At 39.8% G+C, this 19,201-nt stretch overlaps 1 protein-coding gene and 1 long non-coding RNA gene across 13 annotated transcripts in view; one reads left to right on the top strand and one right to left on the bottom strand.

Moving 5' to 3' along the window:
• LOC123287560 (uncharacterized) overlaps nucleotides 1-13,055 on the bottom strand; it is a 121,031-nt gene extending 107,976 nt beyond the window's left edge. For 9 of the 12 annotated variants that reach the window (XR_011504141.1, XR_011504145.1, XR_011504140.1 and 6 more), the window contains exon 1: nucleotides 8,159-13,055. This is a non-coding gene — a long non-coding RNA (uncharacterized lncRNA). The remainder of the gene's footprint in view (nucleotides 1-8,158) is intronic. The other 3 variants (XR_011504151.1, XR_011504160.1, XR_011504142.1) reach the window with 2 other exon arrangements.
• The window catches only part of FAM3C (FAM3 metabolism regulating signaling molecule C), a 48,741-nt gene continuing 37,414 nt past the window's right edge, over nucleotides 7,875-19,201 (top strand). The window contains exon 1 of the mRNA XM_014839088.3: nucleotides 7,875-8,077. The gene's annotated coding sequence lies outside the window, so the exon portion shown is untranslated. The remainder of the gene's footprint in view (nucleotides 8,078-19,201) is intronic.

Here is a 19,201-nt window from a genome sequence, read left to right as displayed (position 1 = left end):
TTCCTAGGATGGTATTATGTTCCTATAAGGAGCTCAAGGAATATTTCTTGAAAGACTGAATGGATGAATTAATTGTTGCTCATTGTAGTAAGATGAATGGTGCCCCCAAAAACATATGTCCACATCCTCATCCCTGGAACTCATGAAGGTGACCTTATTTGGGAAAGGGTTCTTTGTAGATGTAATTAAACCAAGGATCTTGAGACGAGATCATACGGGATCATCCAGAGGGCCCTAAATCCAATGACAAGTGTCCTTATAAAACACAGAAGAGGCGAAGACAGAGAGAACGACAGGTGAAGACAGACACATTGATTGGAGTGATGCCTTCACAAGCCAAGGAATGCCTGGAACCACCAGAAGCTGGAAGAGGAAAGCACGAATTCTCCCCTCGTGCCTCCAGAGAGAGTATGACCCTGTCAAAACCTTGGTTCCAGAATTCTGGCCTCCAAAACCGTGAAAGAAACAATTTCTGTTGTTTAAACCACCTAGATTGTGGCAATTTGTTATGGCAGCCCTAGGAAACTAATATATCCGTCATTCCCTTGGGCTATTTGTAGAAATTAGTTTCCATCACTTTGGTGTATAATAGTAGAACCATTTTTATCTTAGAAACTAAAGAGACAATTGCCTCAGGCTCCTTACATGATATATACCATTTGAATTCTTTAAAATCAAAGTGCAAGTGCAAAATCTCTCAAGCTCTTTTAACAACTGACATTCAAATTACATGATTCTTCAAGAATGCTGTCTTACTCTAATAGTCAAAAACACCTCAGGTATAATCGTAAACTTTTTGAGATCATTGTACATTCACATGCAGCAGTAAGAAATAAAAGAGAGATCCGTGTACCCCCATCCAGTTTCCTCAAATGGCAACGTCTTGCAAAACTACAGTGCAAGGTTACAACTGGGATACTGACATAGATACACTCCAACAATCTTATTCAGATTTCCTCAGTTTTAATTGTACTCATTTGTGTGTGTGTATTTAGTTTACGTAATTTGACCACCTGTGTTGGTTCATGTACACACCACCACAGTCAAGAAACCGAACTATTGCCACAAGGATCCTTCAAATTGCGCTTTTATAACCACACTCACCTCCTTTTGTGGTCCACCCCCAGCCTTATCCTTGAGGAAAACAAATTGGTGAATCTCAAGAGAATTATGCTGACTAGAAAAAAGCCAATCCCCAAAGGTTACATACTGTGTGATTCCACTTATATAACATTCTTGAAATGACAAAATTACAGAGACGGATAATGGTTAGTGGTTGCCAGAATGTGTGTATGCTCTTGAAAGTGAAATTTATTTAAAAGTTTTCAGGGAGCTCAAAGTTGTTCTATACAGCAAATTAATCTTTTCATTCAATAAAGATTTGGGGAAATCTTTTATGTGTCTGACATTATTTTGATGCTGGGAATACTCCATCTCTACCTCAGGAAATGCACTAAGATACCAAGTGAGAAGACTAGTAGGTATACCACTGGTGATGGAGAGATGACAGCTCTGCTGGGCTGGATGGTGGCAAGCAGGCGAGGAGGCATGAGGTGTCAGCTCTTAATTAGCACAGGCTGTGTGCGAAGGATAGTACAGAAAATAAATGAACAATAAAAGCCCGCAAAAATGAGTCCAAGTGTTTTAGAGAGTACTAAAATAAGACCATGCAGAGTTCCAGCACAACTGGTAGCCTGAACTGATAAGCAGATCTTGCACCAAAGTTTTGTAGGCAGATCAAGTGGAAAGAGGGTGAGGGCATTTAAGAATTCTCTGGAACTATATAAGGCAAATGAGTTTTTGTCTCCTATACTAAAAACTATACTAAGTGTTCTCCACTTCTAAAGAAAAGAAGAAAAAAAAAACTTCTGTGAGGTAGTTGTGATAGTTCCCACTTACAGGGAGGAAACTGGCTTGCACAGGCTGAGCAACTTGCCTGAGGTCCCTTAGCAAGTGGTAATAGATAGAGCCAGGATCTAAATTCATCTGTCTGACTCCAAATCCAACCAAACTGTCCCATCACAGGCCTTTCAATGAGTTAAAAAATTATGGGGTTAGGGAATGGCGTCTGGGAGGTAGGGAAGAGAAGGAGAATTTGGGAAGGCGACATTATTTTGGAATCTATAGAAACTGAAGATTAAATTTCCCACTCCTGATTTTTTAAAGTGAAGTGAACAATTTCAATGGCTTTCGCTTCATGAATAGAGCTGGAAAATTTGACTATTGGATAGAAGTCTACAAAATACCAGATGCTATATTTGAGCAGAACTTCTCCGGGTAAATAAATTACACTTAAAAATATGTACCAAACCTCAGTGAGGCCACAGCAGTTCTACAAGAAACATTTCAAAATAAGAGTGCAAAAATGATCAGTTTAGGGACTCATCAATATTTGCTCATATTTAATCAGGATACAGTTTCAGAATAACTCAGATGTGGTACCTTTTACATGGGGGAGGGGGCAACACTGCAATAGAAAGTGACCTAAAATTGAAAATGCAGTTAACAAAACAAATTTGGATAGGTAGGCTGATTCCAATTCCATATCCAGGTCACGGACAGGCATACCCGTATCAAGGACAGGCATTTTGCACATCCAGCCTTGCACAAATCATACAGCCTGCAAGATTTGGAAGTCAATGGCATTGTCTGGGATTCCATGTTTCCATCTAATTCCTCGGACAGGTGATATTGAAATTAATAATGTTATGGAAAAGGTTCAACAAATTTAAGAGAGTGTATAAAACTACATGAAAAGAGCACACAAAGATGGCAACCATGCCATCTGGAGTAGGTTTGGTTTTGTCTTGCCACTTGTATACTTCTTAGACCGGCTGTAACCACATGGGATTGTGGCCTCCTGGTGCGCTGCTGAATTATCTTTAGTGACCATGAAATCCACTAGAGAGCAGGTCTTGATGCAATAGTAACAATTGGATGATATTTTGTTACCCATATTCCTAGGCTTTGCCTTTCAAAGCAAACAACGCATTTCAATTTAATGTAACCAGAGATCTTAATGTTTAATAAAAATACCACAGTCACAGTGAATCATTTTGTGCTTAGACTAAAGGGTTCCTATATTCAGTTCTTAATCAAGAACTGAAGTTACAGACTGAAGCAATTATGTTTTAGGAAAACACAAACTTTGTTCAGTTTTTGTTCAGTTGTTTCTTCTCACAGTTTTCTGGTGAACTTTTTTTTTTTTTTAATGAGATGAGGAAAGAAGAGCTTTTAGATGACTTAATGTACGGCTGATTCATTCATTTACTTAGAATAATATGAATGTCAGGGGTGTAGTCACATTTTCCCATTTGCTCTTTGGCAGTAAAAGAAAAAGTATCTTCTCCCCAAGATCTGATAACTATGTATTTTAAAATATAGACTATGTATATATTATGTATAAGCAAGGAGTTTCTGTATGTGTCTGGGAGTGTGTGTGTGTGTCTGCACTGAGGGTGATCCATGGTTTCTGCATCTTTGCCTGGTATTACAAACAGGTAATATTGCCATATGAGACTTCAAAAAAGTATTTTTTATATTATGATGCTGATGGAGAAAGGAAAGTGTCTTCAATAAATGATGCTGGGAAAACTGGGCAGCCATAAGCAAAAGAAGGAAGGTAGACCATTATCTTAGACTATATGCAAAAACTAACTCAAAATGGATCAAAGACTTGAATGTAAGACCAGAAACCATAAAACTCCTAGAAGAAAACATACACAGTAAGCTCTTTGACATCAGTTTTAGCAGTATCTTTCTGAATGTCATGTCGCCTCAGGGAAGGGAAACCAAAGAAATAAATAAAACAAATAAAAAACAAAAAATAAACAAATGGACTACCGAGAACTAAAATGGATTATGTCAAGCTTCTGCAGGGCAAAGGAAACTATCAACAAAATGAAAAGACAACTCACCAACTGGAAGAAAATATTTGAAAATCAGATATCCAAAAAGGGGTTAATATCCGAAATATATAAAGATTATGCTGCTGAGTCAGAAACTTTTCTAGGAGGTAATATTTTATAAGACAGAATAATAAACTATTCTGAAGAAACCACTAATAATCTTAATAATTGTTTATAATACACACTTGTACATAATTTCAGGGAAATGGGAGTTACTTTGTAGTCATGATTCCAAAATAGACATTTCAGATGTGGGTTACCATATTCAGCATATCATTTAATATGATTTATAACCAAGACAAAATGCCAAATTTTCCCACACTGAAAGATGAAAAGATCTAACCAGAATCTCCTAGGGAGTAGAATCAAAAAGCTATCGTTAAAATAATCCAAATTTTTATGGTATCTAGAATTTTCTTGTATGTTGCTAGAAAAGCAGCAATGGATGGAAAGCGAGAGTCCTTCTTTATGCAATGATACATTTGTTATAATATGATCTCATTGTATCATATATATGTTTTATAATAAATTAAATCACTTATTTTGTATAGACTGTGTGCTTATATATTAAATGTCATGAAATCTGTGGGCATATCAGCTTTTTAAACCACTATTTTGTTTATATAAGGTATTAAAAGTAGGAAAACTCATAGAAAGTAGGATGGTAGCTGCCACCGGCTAGAGGGACAGGGGAACGGGCAGGTATTGTTTAGCGGGTACAGAGTTCCCATTTTTCAAAATGAAAAGAGTTCTGGGGGTGGATGCTAGTGCTGGTTGCACAACAACGTGAAGGTACTTAATGTTACTGGACTGTCCATTTAAAAATGGGTAAAATGGTAAAATTTATATTAAAATGGTAAACACATCAAAGGAAAGGAAAGGAGGGGAATTTAGGGGGAAGCATTTAGGCAAAGTCCAGCTGGCTCACTAGGCCAACACAGGCTGTGAAAAAGCCAAGGCGGGGAAATGTGGAAGCTACCGAGACTCGAGGATGCATCCTGGCTCATGTGATGACTGGCCAGGCTCGGCAGGAAAGGAGGTTGTGGGAAGAAGGAAGTTAACGCCAGTGTCCCATGGCTTACAGCAACAGGCTGGATGAAGTTTGAGAGTTCTGAATGCACGTTGTTGTGAACCTTCTAAATGACAGTTTTCAAACCACAGCTGAGTGTGGCATTAAACCCGGTATAGGTCTGAAATTCCACGCTTTCACTCTTCTTTTTATTATTCTACCTCTGTTTTTGCCCCCTGCTATTCTTTTAAAACTACGCAAGTTTCCGGTTCTCTCTCTACAGGTTTGACTTTATAATCCAATATAAACATGCTTTAATATTTTAAAGTAACCCTACTCCCAGAGCAGGTCAACTTTTTTTTTTAACAAACTTTTTCCTCCACGTTTCAGTTATCTATGGCTATGCAAAAAAACTACCACAAAACTTAGCAACTTAAAACAGCAACAAACAATTGTTTCTCAAGAATCTGTGGGCTGGCTGGTCTTAACTAGGCAGTTCCCACTTGGTAATGTCTGGGTTTACGTATGTGGTGCATTCAGCCAGGAGCTTAGCCGGGGCTGAAACATGCAAGATGAGTTTCTTTATATGGTGACTGAATCCCAAGACAGTGAAAATGGAAGCTTCAAGACCCAAAAGCCACACAGCATCACTTCAGTTGCAAAGGGCAAAACAAGTCTAAAGGGCAAAACCAGTCTGAGGGGTAGCCTAACAACAAGAGCAGGGAGTCCAGACTCCACCTCTTGATGGTAAAAGCGGCATGAAGTCACAGGAAAGGGAGGAAGTGCTGGCGGCCGTATTTGCAGGCAATCTGCTCCTCCATATACAGAAAACTGGTGCCAAATGGAATATTCTGCTTGAGAATGGGTCCAATTAAAATTTGGAGGCTTTTCATCGAGTTTTATATTTAGCAATATTATGTAATCCTTACATGGGAAATAGTATAATATAAGTCGTAGCTTTATACAAAACTCTGCACCCTTGAAATGAACTTTCCTTTTCAAGTACATACAAGGGATGGGCTGTGGGGCTGGGCATATGGGGCTGAATCTTGGTTCAGTCAGGTACTGACCACAGGATCTTGAGCAACTCTCCCTTTCAGTCTCACACTTTTCTCCTCTGAATTAAAGGATTGTTGTGAGGATTAAATGAGTCAATATACATAAAGTGCTTAAAAAGAGCCTGACACAGAGTAAATATATAATAAATATTGACTTTAAAAATATAAACGCTCATTATCTATCATTATGTAACAAAGCAATACCTGTTTGGATTAAGCCTGCTGGAGTTGCAAAGGTTTGCTCTCTGTAGTCTTACTAAACTTAATCATTAATCCTGATGACTTCTGCCTCCCCCACCTCTTGCCAAATAAAAAGGCAGGAGAAAAACCTGGTTGATTACGTCTTCTAAAGCAGTGATTTACCAACTTTTAAACATTGTAATCCACATTAAGAAATGTTACACTGTAACCCAGGACATTGTCACCCACACCTAACACTATACAAATGTTTCATGAAACAATACTTCACCTCAAGTTGTGCTATGAACTCACTTTTTAGTTCTATTCCATTTCAGTGAATCAACAACAACAAAAAGTCGGCTGTGACCTACTATTATTAATTTCATCACCTACTGAAGGGTTCTAAGCTATATATTATGGTCATTGGCTAATGGAATATTAAACATACTTTCAGCCTAGAAATTGTTTCAAGCGTAGCGCTCTAGGCATATGGCATATGTCATTTCCACACAGGCCAATTCGATTATGGAGCAAAAAGCTCTTTCACAAATATGGCCTGACCTCCCTACTCAAGAGCCTTCGTAAATTCTTTCAGTGGGACATGGGGAACTAGGGAGACATGGTGACAGTGAACGTTGTGGTTTTGGTACCTCGAAAAACAAAGTGCCTTGTTTGTTTGGAACTGGAGGGACTAGGCTGGAATTCCAACTTTACAACTTACTATCTTATATTTTTGAGTAAGTTATTTAAGCTCAGTGTTGGAGTCTTGGTTTTTTGATTTGTTAAAGTCATACACAAATAACTTCTGTGAGCATTAAATAAGAACACACACCCAAAGCCCCAGCAAAAGGGTTTGGCACAAATAAGGCTCTCAGAATCCATTTGCTCCGTCCTCTACCATGCAACACAAACTCCAGAATTCATTGCTATGATCTCAGTTATGTTTTATATTTTTGGAAGAAAGCTAAGACTTGGTAGAATACTTACTATGGTCAAACCCTATTATTTCTTCAATGCAGTTTAATTTCTACAACCATGTATTGTCCCGCTATTCTACCTAAGAATAGTTAATAATGATAGTTAATAGTTATTAATTATTCTGGAATCTGGATCTGAATTATGAAACAATTTCGTGTCCTCAGGTTTTGTATAGTGAGATTTGGACTGACTTCTCAGTTATGAACAATCGTGGAAAAAATGTGAGTAGAGGAAAAAAACTTTTCTAACTGTTGTGTTGCTAAATAATTTAAACAAAAGCTATGTGCAAAATACAAGGACTAGTTTTCTCCTTGGGTCAGACGTTCAGCGTTGCCAACCTTCTAGGGCTCTGGACAGGTACTATTTTCACGATAGGTTAGCTAGCTGTTAAGGAGTCTAAAGAGAGTTGCTCAAGATCGTTGATATGACCATCTCATAATCCTATCCGGTGGATTTCTAGAATGGGACTGGTTATTTGAAAATTTCTGCCTTTAAGGTCAGGATCATGAAAGTGTGTGTGAATGGGGGGAAGGAGGGAGTGACACGTCTCCTCTTCTCCTGGGTGCTACCCGGCGCCAGCCGCCAGTACTGCCGCTCCCACGTGGCAAATCCAGATTGCGCAGCGCGGAGCCGGGGGCGGCGGGCGGCACAGCCGAGCCCTCCCTCGGCTCTCGGGCCCTTCCCTTCGGCGGCCGGCCGGAGCGCCCGCTCGGTCCTCCACCGCCAGGGGGCGGGCGCGGCTTCCCGGCGGCGGGGGCCCATTGGTCACGGCGGGGAAGCGGGGGAGGAGGCCCGGCGGCGAGCTGGCTTCTTCCTGGCCACTCGCGGGGGTGAGGGGCAGCGGGAGGAGCCCGGGAGGAAGCGGAGGAGCGAGCGGGAGGCGGTGGCGACGGCTCCCGTCGGCCTCCGGCAGGACTGACGGCGGGGAGGCGGAGGGGAGGCCGGTGAGACGCACGGGGAGGCGAACGGATCAGCGGCCGAGGGCGGGGAGGATGGAGGGAGGCTGCGAGCAGCCGGGTACCCACCTTCACCTTCATCCTTCGCTCCCTCCGCCACCGCTGGTCGGGGGCGGGCCGAAGGGCGCGCCCAGGTCGCCGTGGCGCCTCTGGCCGCGGGGAGGGCGCGGGCTGGACCGGGGAGCCCAGAGCCCGGCTGGCCAGCGTCCCGGCCGCCGCCCCGGCGCGGGCATCCCTCTCCCGGCGTCCCCCGCCCCGGGATCGCGGCGGGCGGGGCGGCGCCTGCACCTGGCGCGCGGGCTGGGCGCCTCGCCGGGGGGCTGGCACCTGGGGCGCGCTGTCACTGCGGGGGCTGGCACCCGGGCGCGCGGTCGGAAACGTGGGCTGAGCGCTCTAGAGAGGCGAGGATGCAGCTGGATGTTGCATTTGAACTCTGTGGAGGGTCTCTTAGCTCTCATGTAAAGTTTTAGTGTCTCCCAAACTGGAGGTACTTTTTATTTTTAAAACCTATCCAGCCCATCAATGTTCAGTATCGTTGATGAATGTGCTATTCTTTCTCTTTTTCCATCCGTTTCCTACTACCCTCACGCTTCTCCACCATGTGTGACCATTGGTGACCTTAGATCTAAATAATATGAGTGACGGGTTGGCGATTTGAGGTTGAGATCTGCAGCTGTGATTTTTTCTCATCATTTAAAAAAACAAAATCATATAATGCAGATCTGCTATCTAGTTGACAGAACCTTTTCCTTTTCATTTAGTCAGAAATATATTGATAAAATGATACTAGATAATATTAGATTCCTTACTAAGGCATTGTGGTAAGTGCTTTTTATCTGCACATTTATTTCTCACAACCCTAAGAATAGGTCCTTTTATCTGTCTCTCCCAATTTTACAGATGAAAGTATGACTTCTCCTAGACGTTAAGTAAGGTTCATGCTGACATTGGATCCCAGACCCCTTAGCCCTTGACCACTTTGCAGGACTATTGGTGTACTGTCACGTTTTCCAAGTTTTGGAAAACATTATGTTGTCCATAGAGTGCATTTCAGAGTACAAAGGGATCTCCATTTAACTTAGAAAATAAAAGTTAATAACTTATTCCATTCAACAAGAAGTTGGCAGAATCAGCATCTGGTTTTAGTCGGATCATTAACAACCTCTTTCTAAAGGCTGTCAGCCTCTGGAGTTCTCTGGCTGTTTACTAATTAAGTCAGAGTTTTTTTCAGTTTTATACAGGTGTTAGAAGCTTTGTTGCACAAATTCTGTGTAATGTTTTCTCAGCTCATTACAGACTAGCGTTTCTTGATAGTAAGAAATAAAAAGTTTAAGGCAGTGATTCTCAATGTGGGGACCTCTCAGAATCACCCACAAATGGGGCTCTTTAAAAAGGACTTGGGCCAGATTCCCTCCAAATCCCCAGTGTACGGGGCTTCTGTTTAAAAGGGAGTCAAAATAAGACAGCACCACTGGGTTAAAGTGGCTTTCAAAATAAACTTAAGTGATGTTTTATTACAGTTAAAAAATTTTACTTTGGATTGCTACCTTAAGCCTTGCTAAGTAACTAATCTTTTCATAATGAAGATATGTTAAAAAGGAAAAGGTAACTGGAGAGTGGGTCAAAGGGCTAGGAGATTGTTGAATAGGTGGCAAGTTGTGTTCCCTGTGGGGGATCATAAGAGTTGTTGTGTGTGTGTGTTTTTTTTTTTTTTACCACGTATTTTAGGTATTCAAAAGTTTTTATACTCATTTAAAAATATGAGAGTGCCTACTATGTGCCAGTAATTATAGGGTGCTATGAATAAGACAGCCTGGACCCTCACAGAGCTACTTTGGTTTCTCTGAGGCCATGAGTGATTTTTATTTTTATTTATTTATTTTTTATGCCCATTTCTTAAAGCTGAAAGGTGCAATACCCAAGAAGCAAAAGGTTTTTGGTCTCAGGTCTCACAAAAATCCATCTAGCTCAGAGCTTGGTACAATAGTAGAAATTTTCCTTGAATTTAGTTCAGAAGGGTTCCTGTCCTTGGGATTAGATAATCTGGATTTTAAGCAATAATTCTGCCTTTAGTTACTTCATGAATGGCATTGACTAAATTAGTTCATGTCAGGCAATGCCTTATTTTCTCAATCTGACTGGGGAGATTGACCAGGATTCCCAAGATCTTTAAACTTTAAAATATTTGCCGGGGCCTGCCCTGTGGCTCAGTGGTGAAGCACGCACATTCCACTTCAGTGGCCTGGGGTTCGCTGGTTCAGATCCCGGGTGTGGATATGGCACCGCTTGGCAAGCCATGCTGTGGTAGGCGTCCCACATATAAAGTAGAGGAAGATGGGCATGGATGTTAGCTCAGGGCCAGTCTTCCTCAGCAAAAAAAGGAGGATTGGCAGCAGTTAGCTCAGGGCTAATCTTCCTCAACAAAAAAAAAAAGGTTTGGGGATTTTTATTCAGATTTTAAAAATACAGTCAGCAGACTTTCTCTCAGAAGAGGAAATTAACTGTTCCAGTACCTCTAAGTTTCCACCGTTATCCCATCAGTATTCTTGCATTCTCTTCTTCATTGTCCTGTTCCATTTGATTGAAGCTATTCTTATATTACTTACATTTCCCTTTTTCTAATCTAGTTAATTTTTCATCTGCTTTTCACTCTGGTTTTTTCTTTTCAATTTCCTTTTTTTCAAAAATTTAATTCATACAACATAAAATTTACCATTTTAAAGTACAATTCAGTGACATTTAGTACATTCGCAGTGTTGTGCCATCGTCACCTCTGTCTAGTTCTAAAACATTTTCTTCACCCCAAGAGGAAACTTCATATCTGTTAGCAGTCATTCCTCTTCCCCTCGTTGCCACCCTCTGGCAACCACTAGTCCGCTTTCTGTTTCTGTCTCTATGGATTTACCTGTTCTTGGTATTCCATATAAATGGAGCCATACGTTGTGTGATCTTTTGTGTCTGGCTTCTTTCGCTTAGCATAATGTTTGTTGGTTCATCCATGATGTAACATGTATCAGTACTTCATTCCTTTTTGTGGCTGAATAATATTCCATGTATGGATGCATACCACATTTTCTTTAGTCACTCATCCATTGATGGACCCTGGTGAGTTTTTGTGTGCTAGTGAGAAAAAGTTGTACGGACGTTTATAGCAATGAGTCTGAATTGATTTTCGTAATAAGTTCTACAAGGCTTATTAAGGCAGTATCATGGTTTCAGGTCTACTACCTATCAATCCCATCTATCATCAGTTAAGTGATCATTAAATGTGTTTTGAAGGGTCTGTGGTCAACAAAAATGAATTTTTCCATTGATTCAGAAATTTTTACTCTGGAAGCTTTCTTAGTACCTATTCTTTGCAAATGGCTGCTAACTTGCATTTTTGTTTTTGTGGTAGCAATGGTATGCTATCCAGGGCCCTTGGGCAGATGGAACCACTCTGCTCTTCCTTCTACACTTAGAAAGTTTGACAGAATTATGTCTGCCCTGGTGCAGTTAAGTTCTGCAGGCTGGTGAAAGGCAGTATTAGTGGAGTGGATATGTAGGGGACGTAAACATTTATTCAGCATAGGAACTTGTAACTTCTCATATGATACAATGTAAAATAGTTACATGAGATGAGGATAGTTATATTCTATGTAAATTTGTGTCTTTATCTAATCTTTGTAGCCATGTATGAACTAGACTCTTCTTTACCCTACTTCTGTTCAACTTCTTAAAATATATTTCATTTTATTTTTACCATTGTTCTCAACATTGTCTATTTCTTTTCTTTCTTTTCTTCCCTTTCTATCTTTCCATCCGTCCATCCTCCATCTGTCCTTCTTTCTCCTGGATGGTATAGTGTAGGATTAAGATAGTTTAAATTACAACTATTTAATTAACAATTGTAGAACTCTGAAGGAGCGGGCAGAACCAAATGCCATTTTACCTTGTTTTCTATTGGGTATGTTTGTGCTCTCAGTTACAGAAATCTGATTACCATTTCATTTCTTCAACTGTATTACAACTTTTAAAGCAAAATTCTGCTTTTTAGATGAGGAAAAACTGCAAGAAAACATTGGGTAATTTTAAATCTCGCACTCTTGTAACCATTGCAAACAGGAGTTCTCTCTGCTCTGCTCCTCCGCACATTATCTCCAGATTTATTCACTGCCCACCTCTCCCTCCACGCCTCCACAGGAGACCTGGCCCAGAGTCAGGCTGATTTCCATGCATTGTTAAGAAAAGAATGAAAATTCTTGTCATATGAATTTTACCTGTGGGCTTTTCCGGCCCAGATCTGGCTGGCTCTTTCTTCCCCGCTAAACTTCTCTGTGTTTGGATTGGTGTACTGTAGATCTGAGCAGGAATGAGAATCACCTGGGGAGCTCCTTAAACATGTGGCCGTTTTCATCCTCACTCCTAGGGATTTTGGGCTCAGGAATTTGCATTTTAAAAAGGCCACCAGTAATTGAAGTGTCCGTGCTGTGAGTTACACGGTAGCTAGGGCTTCAAAGAACCAGATATGATATTTCACTGAATCTAAGATGTATGTAAGGTACACCATTATTTTATATACTGCTAAGGAAAAAAAATATGATTGTAAGTGTTGGGGAGGAAGACAATTTCTCTACCCACTCTAGGTCCTTCTAGCTGAATTAAGAATTACATTGACATGAGACAGAATAACAGGAGAAAATCAAGCAAAGCTTTATAACATGTATACATGGGAGAAACCCCGGAAAACTGAGCAACTCGTCAGAAGCTGCCTCCTTAAATACCATCTTTAGCTAAAAACAAAGGAGGATGTTGGGGGTAGTAGTTTGGGACTCCAAGGAGGTGGAAGGCAATTTATATGGAGATGGAAATGTCAATAGATCAATTGCAGACTATGTGACCTGAGAGACATGTTTTACGTAACGTTACAGTTATCTTATGTTATTAGCTCCTTCCTGGAACAGGCCCTTCCGCTTTAAATTCTTCTAGGCAGTTGTGGGGATGGGGGGCGGGGGGAGGGTGTCAAAGTTTTTTCCCGAGTCTTTTGTTCTTACAAATAGTCAAGCCAAAGAGGCACATTTTGGGGTGGCCAATTCTGATCCCCCTCATAAGCCTCATCCCAATTTAAGATGTGTTAAAATAAGGGTAGTGTGCACCTTAGGATCAATGAAATAGAATGTTAGGTGCCTGATGAACAACAGGCCCCTCTTATTATGGTAAAGGATTGTTATGAAGCATAGAAGCTATGAGATAAAAGAATTATAATGCAACATTTCTTCAGACCTTCTACCATGTAAAATACTTGTTTGTAATAGAGTTTAATATAAGGTGTCCTTACTTGACATTTATTGGTAACGAAGATTTAACTGATGACTTTGCTCTAAAATGCACCTTCGCTGTATTGTAGGGTGTCATGCGCTTCAATGTGACCCTGTTATTATCTTCATCCTACCCATTTCCAGTCATTTACATGTTGATAGTTCAGTTCAGAAGTCTTATTTCCAGCTTCTTTGTACTTCAGTGATTTCCATTTTGTAATTAACAGTCCACCGAAATATTTACTTAATGTCATGTCAACATCAGATGTGGCTTGATCATTTGATTTCTGTCATTTTTTTTTAAGCTCCTTTTTCTCTGTTAGAGAGTCCATAACCCTCATGAGTGCCAGCTAGCTGATTATATGCATATACACGAGCCACCTGCTGTCCTATATTGAGTGGTTTTGGGATATAGTGGTAATAGTCAGGGTAAGCACCAAACCTGTGTCAGTTAACCTGTGCTCTGGCTCCCAACTCAGAAATAAATGCCATTGGGTAGTGAAGGAGAGGATGCTGTAGGTTAGACCAAATCTTCCCCCACCGGAGCACTCAGTGACGAGCGACCCCACCTGCTTAGTGGTATCATCTTAGAAAATGACACATCTTTTTCTGGAAAAAATTGCTTAGCTATGTTAGATTTGGGAGGGCAAGCAGAAGACGTGTCTATTTAGTTTTTAATCTCTTGAAGTATTTACAGAAAACATGTTTAAATGCTTGTTGATCAGCTGAAATATTTCAGGAATCTGATGTCTCAAATTTCTGAAGAGGAAAGAACTTTCCGTCTCTTTAGCTCAGTCACACGGAAGGAGTTGTACCATGGAATTCTTAACGTTGAGATGAATCATGTTGAAATGCTTTTGCTCTCAGAATATAGTGTGTGTGATCTGTCAGGCTTGGCCACTTCTCCGTCCACCAGGTCATTGGGGCAAAGTTGGTCTAGGTAGGGCGCTTGCGCGATTTAGCAGGGCAGCTTCACTAACCGGTTTGTAACTGGAGAGACAAGTTGGTATTATAGTTTTATCATTTTTTTTTTAATAGATTGGCCCTGAGCTAACATCTGTTGCCAATTTTCTTTTTTCTTCTTCCTCTTCTCCCCAAAGCCCCCCAGTACATTCTAGTATATTCTAGTTGTAGGTCCCTCTGGTTCTGCTGTGTGGGATGCCACCTCAGCATGGCTTGATGAGTGGTGCTAGGTCCGCGTCCAGGATCTGAACCAGCGAACCTGGGCCACCAAAGTGGAGTGCGTGGAATTTTAACCACTCGGCCATGGGGCCAGCCCCTAATCCTCTTTTTAATGTAATTTCAGTATAATACTATTAAGAAAATAAAAACCATATGTTACTACTTCGGATAACTTAAAAATCCAGGCATAGAGCATCCATATCCCTCTCTTCCCAAGGTTTTCAGTAGACATTAACATTTTGTTCTAAAAGATTTATTTATCGGTTTTGTTGAACCATTTAAAAGTTTTTGGTCTATTGCTTTGTAATCTCACCTTTTTGAAGGTCACTTTGCAGAAAGAGTGGATACATTTATGTTTTTCTCAGTGATTTTTTAAAAAAGTGGTTATTCTTAGCATTATGGATTTCATACAGATCTCCTTTCACCTTCCCAAAATGAAGAAAATACTTTCTGCTCTTTTTTTTTTTTTTGAGTCAAAATGTAAGATTAGTTTGGTCATTTAAAAACCTGGAGTAGTTTTTTTGGTTGTTAGGTAGTCATATAAAAAATTTCCCTTTGGTCTTTATCAGGTCATATTTTAAAAAGTATATGACGTGTGTTAAAATGGTAGATTTTTGAAAAATCCATTTTCTATGATTCAGTATAAGAATCTCCTACTAGCACTAAAATACTTTCTCAAGTTAGCAAATGGATTTTTTCTTTTAAGCATTAAGTGTTAATAATACCAAATTCTATTATATTCACAATATAATATGATAGCAGCTCAGATATCAGACTGAGTTTTTAAATGTTAAGATTCTTTCAAATGAATGCACTCTACTCACCTGAAACTTATCCAACCTGACAGAGCTGTTTGTATGGAAGCATGTGGGTGAGACAGGGTGCTAGATAGCAAACTGCATCTACTATAGTGATAACTTTATTAAAACAAGGGCTTTTTATAGCTAAATATTTGCAACTTTAAAAGTTGATCAAACATCAGATGTAAAGTTACTCACCCACTTTTTAAGCCAATCACAAAAATACTTTTGAACACCTACATAAAGACAACAGTAGCATCAGTTTCTCCTCACCAACATAATTTTACAGTTAATAAAATAAAATGGGATATAATAATAAGATTAATTATTTTTATCCCTGTTTTCTTTCCTTTTTTTTTTTTTTTTTACTGAGGAAGATTTACTCTCAGCTAACATCTGTGTCTGTCATCCTCTATTTTGTATGTGGCACACTGCCACAGCATGGCCACTGATTGATGAATGGTATAGGTCTGCACCTGGGAACTAAACCCAGGCTGCTGAAGTGGAGTGCGCTGAACTTAACCACTAGGCTGTGGGGCCAGCCTCTATCCCTTTCTTTATATGTCCTGAGATTGCTTTGGAAAACATTCTAGAGCTGAGATTTTATTCCCATCTTTGCTATAGATGGACAGCTTCATCTATAGGAAGAGAAGAATTTTTCCCTTCCTTTTGAAGAAGGTCTATTATGTTGTTTTTTGTGGAGTCTATGCTTTTTTCATGGAGAGCAGTTGATTATGAAAATGTATAAAACACAGAATTTAGGGTTGTTTGATCTGTCCTACTTCCTTAGTAGTACTTGTAAGAGGACCAATAGGAGCCTTGTGGGAGTTGTATATCCTGCAAATAACCCTATAAGAAATGTTAGAATATTAGGGTGTGATCAGGAAAGTTTTTATTCCTTTATTTTAAAAGTTTTTTTTTTTTTTTACTTTAATTTTTTGTTTTTTATTCCTCCATCTCAGGTTGGCAAATTACCACCCACGAGTCTATATGGCCCACAAGCCAAAATTGGTTTTTACATTTTTAACTGTTTGGAAAAAAATTTTTTAAATCATATTTTGTAATGTGAAAGTTTTTTGAAATTCACATTTCAGTGTCCATAAATAAAGTTTTCTTATAACACAACCGGGCCCATTTGTTTACATATTGTCTGTGACTGCTTTCCAGTTACAACTGCGGAACGTAGTAGTTGCGATAGACACTGTAGTCCACAAAGCCTAAAATATTTACCACCTGGCCCTTTTACAGACAAAGTTTGCCAACACTTGCTCTATTTTATTCACATAACTGCAGGTATTTTTTGCAAATAATTTTTTTTAATAACATACTTTTATTTGTAAACAGAAAATCAGAGTAAGTTACCCTACCCTGGTGACCTCTAGCATCCCTTTGATTTCAGTATTCTCTCTTTAACTGCTCTGGGACTGAACATTTAATCTTGTACATTCTGATTTGGGGGGTTCGGGGAGGGTCCTGTATTAGTCTGGGTTCTCCAGGGGAACAGAATCAGTAGAAATATTGTAAGGAATTGGCTCATATGGTTGTGGAGGCTGAGAAACCCCAGGATCTGCCGTGGGCAAGCAGGAGACCCTGGAGCGCCAATGATGTAGTTCCAATCCATGTCCAAAGGCCTAAGAGCCAGGAGAGCTGATGGCGTAAGTTTCAGTCCAAGTCTGAAGGCAGGTGAAGACTGATGTCGCAGCTCAAAGATAATAGACAGAGTGAATTCTCCCTGCTCAGCGTTTTTTGTTCTCTTCAGGCCTCCGACAGGTTGAATGATGTCCACTGACATCGGGAAGGGCACACTGCTTTACTGAAATGTTAATCTCATCCAGAATTACCGTCACAGCACACCCAGAATAATGTTTAACCAAATAGCTGGGCACTTGATGTCCCAGTCAAGTTGACACATATGATTAACTATCACTGTGCCCAAGTGTACTTTGAGTCTCTCTGCTGGCTCTTTGACCTTTTTTTCTAGTCCTGTGAAATGCCCTAGTTCACACGAATATTAGAATCATCTGAATTTCACTCAGTTGATTCATTTAAAATTGCATTTGGCCACCACTGAGTTAAAGCCGGATTGAATTGGATGATAGTTTCTTTGTATTTGTGGAGTATAATTTGTAGTATTTTTTTCTGGTTTAATTAAGTGACTGTTGTTTGTTAATATTAAATACGTCAATGGGTGTGTTTGTATGCTTCATTTTCTTGTGTCTTTTTTCTAATTCACAAGTTTAGTCGTTTTGACAAACTGTCAAATCTCTGGGGTGGTTAGTTGGCAGCAGAGATTAGCAATTCCCAGAGCAATTTGCAAAAGCCAGATTCAATGGCATGGCATTTTGTCAACAAGCTTCTTAGAGTATGTCGGTGAGCTGCTGGGGTGAAAGGGAGTGGGTTGTTTGCAGTATCAGCTCCTTACTTACCCTTCATATGACCTTAGACAAATCCCTTGACCTCATCTATAAGCCAACGTAATACCCACTCCAAATAGAGGCCTGTTAGGAAGATTACATAAGGTAAGAATGTGTGTGAATTGCTCTGCTGTACGCATTGTTGCCTAGTTTATGTTAACTGGCAAGACCTTCCCTTCCTGGTAAAGAATTGTTTTTATGGCTTGTTTTGTTGATAGAGAATGGTATTCTTGTAATTCACTTGATGTAGGTCAATACCACTTCTCAAGGAAAGAATGAAAGTATCATTTGACCTGTGTTTTTATCTGTTATTCCTGAAGTTGATTGATTCTAGGATGATACCTATTTATTCAGGCCTGATTTCAACAAAACTTAACTAAATTAGACCAAAGTAGATATTGGGCTAAAGGAAATGTCTAAGTTACAAGACATTCAAAGAAATCCAGTATGTCAATCTGAGATCCTAGTTTTAGGCTCTCTTCTTGTCTAGATTGCATACTTACTTAGTGTTTATCCAGAATAGTCTTTCATTGCCCAGGGGCGTCATGGTGGCCCTCCTTGCAGTAGACTCTCAGATGGTTGTGCAATTTACATATTAGCAACCTGATTTTGTTCAGTTATTACATTGAAGCTTGTTATTTTGATCTATGCTACACTTTTCGGTACAAATGTATTTCACAAATGTACTGGCTGGGTTTCCGTTTTTTTTGTTTTAATTGGTCCTAAAAATATTCTCTTCCTACCACCAATATTCTAGTTTTGGTAAGTGGCTCTAATTTCTGTATCTCTACCTTTTAATGAATGTATTAAAATTATAAATTCTTTCACCTGTTGCCTCTGGATTAAAGAACTCTGAAGTTCTAGTGGAGGCCTTTTTACCCTGTTGCTGTCGGGTTCATTTTCTCTGGACCTGCTCTATCCCCACTTGAGTGTTGGAGGTTCAGCTTGAGGTTTATACCAGATTCCATTAAGTTTTTGCTTTGTTCCCACTGAGATTATATGTAATGATTTTCTTTGTTTTTAAATGTCCTCCTAAGAAGACAAATTAGGAATTAATTGGAATTAGCACACTGTGAGCAGATGCTCTCAACCATATTCAATAGTCTTTCTTTATGCTGATTTACACTCTTGCATCATTAATTTGCTTCTTAAGTGAACTAACTAAAAAATGTGTTATGAGTGAGATTTGATGAGATTTTTTTTAAGTTCAATTGAGTTTTTCTTTTTTTGCAGGGAAAGATTTGCCCTAAGCTAACATCTGTCACCAGTCTTCCTCCTTTTTTCTTCCCTTTTCCCCCCAAAGCCCCAGTAGATAGTTGAGTATAGTTGTACGTTCTTCTATGTGAGCCACCACCATAGCACGGCTACTAACAGACAAGTGGTGTGGTTCCACACCTGGGAACTGAACCCAGCTGCTGA

Source organism: Equus asinus, chromosome 1 (assembly GCF_041296235.1).
Source record: "Equus asinus isolate D_3611 breed Donkey chromosome 1, EquAss-T2T_v2, whole genome shotgun sequence".
Classification (NCBI taxonomy): domain Eukaryota; kingdom Metazoa; phylum Chordata; class Mammalia; order Perissodactyla; family Equidae; genus Equus; species Equus asinus.
Note: the sequence above shows the minus strand (reverse complement) of the source record. Positions and strands in the feature narration are given on the sequence as shown.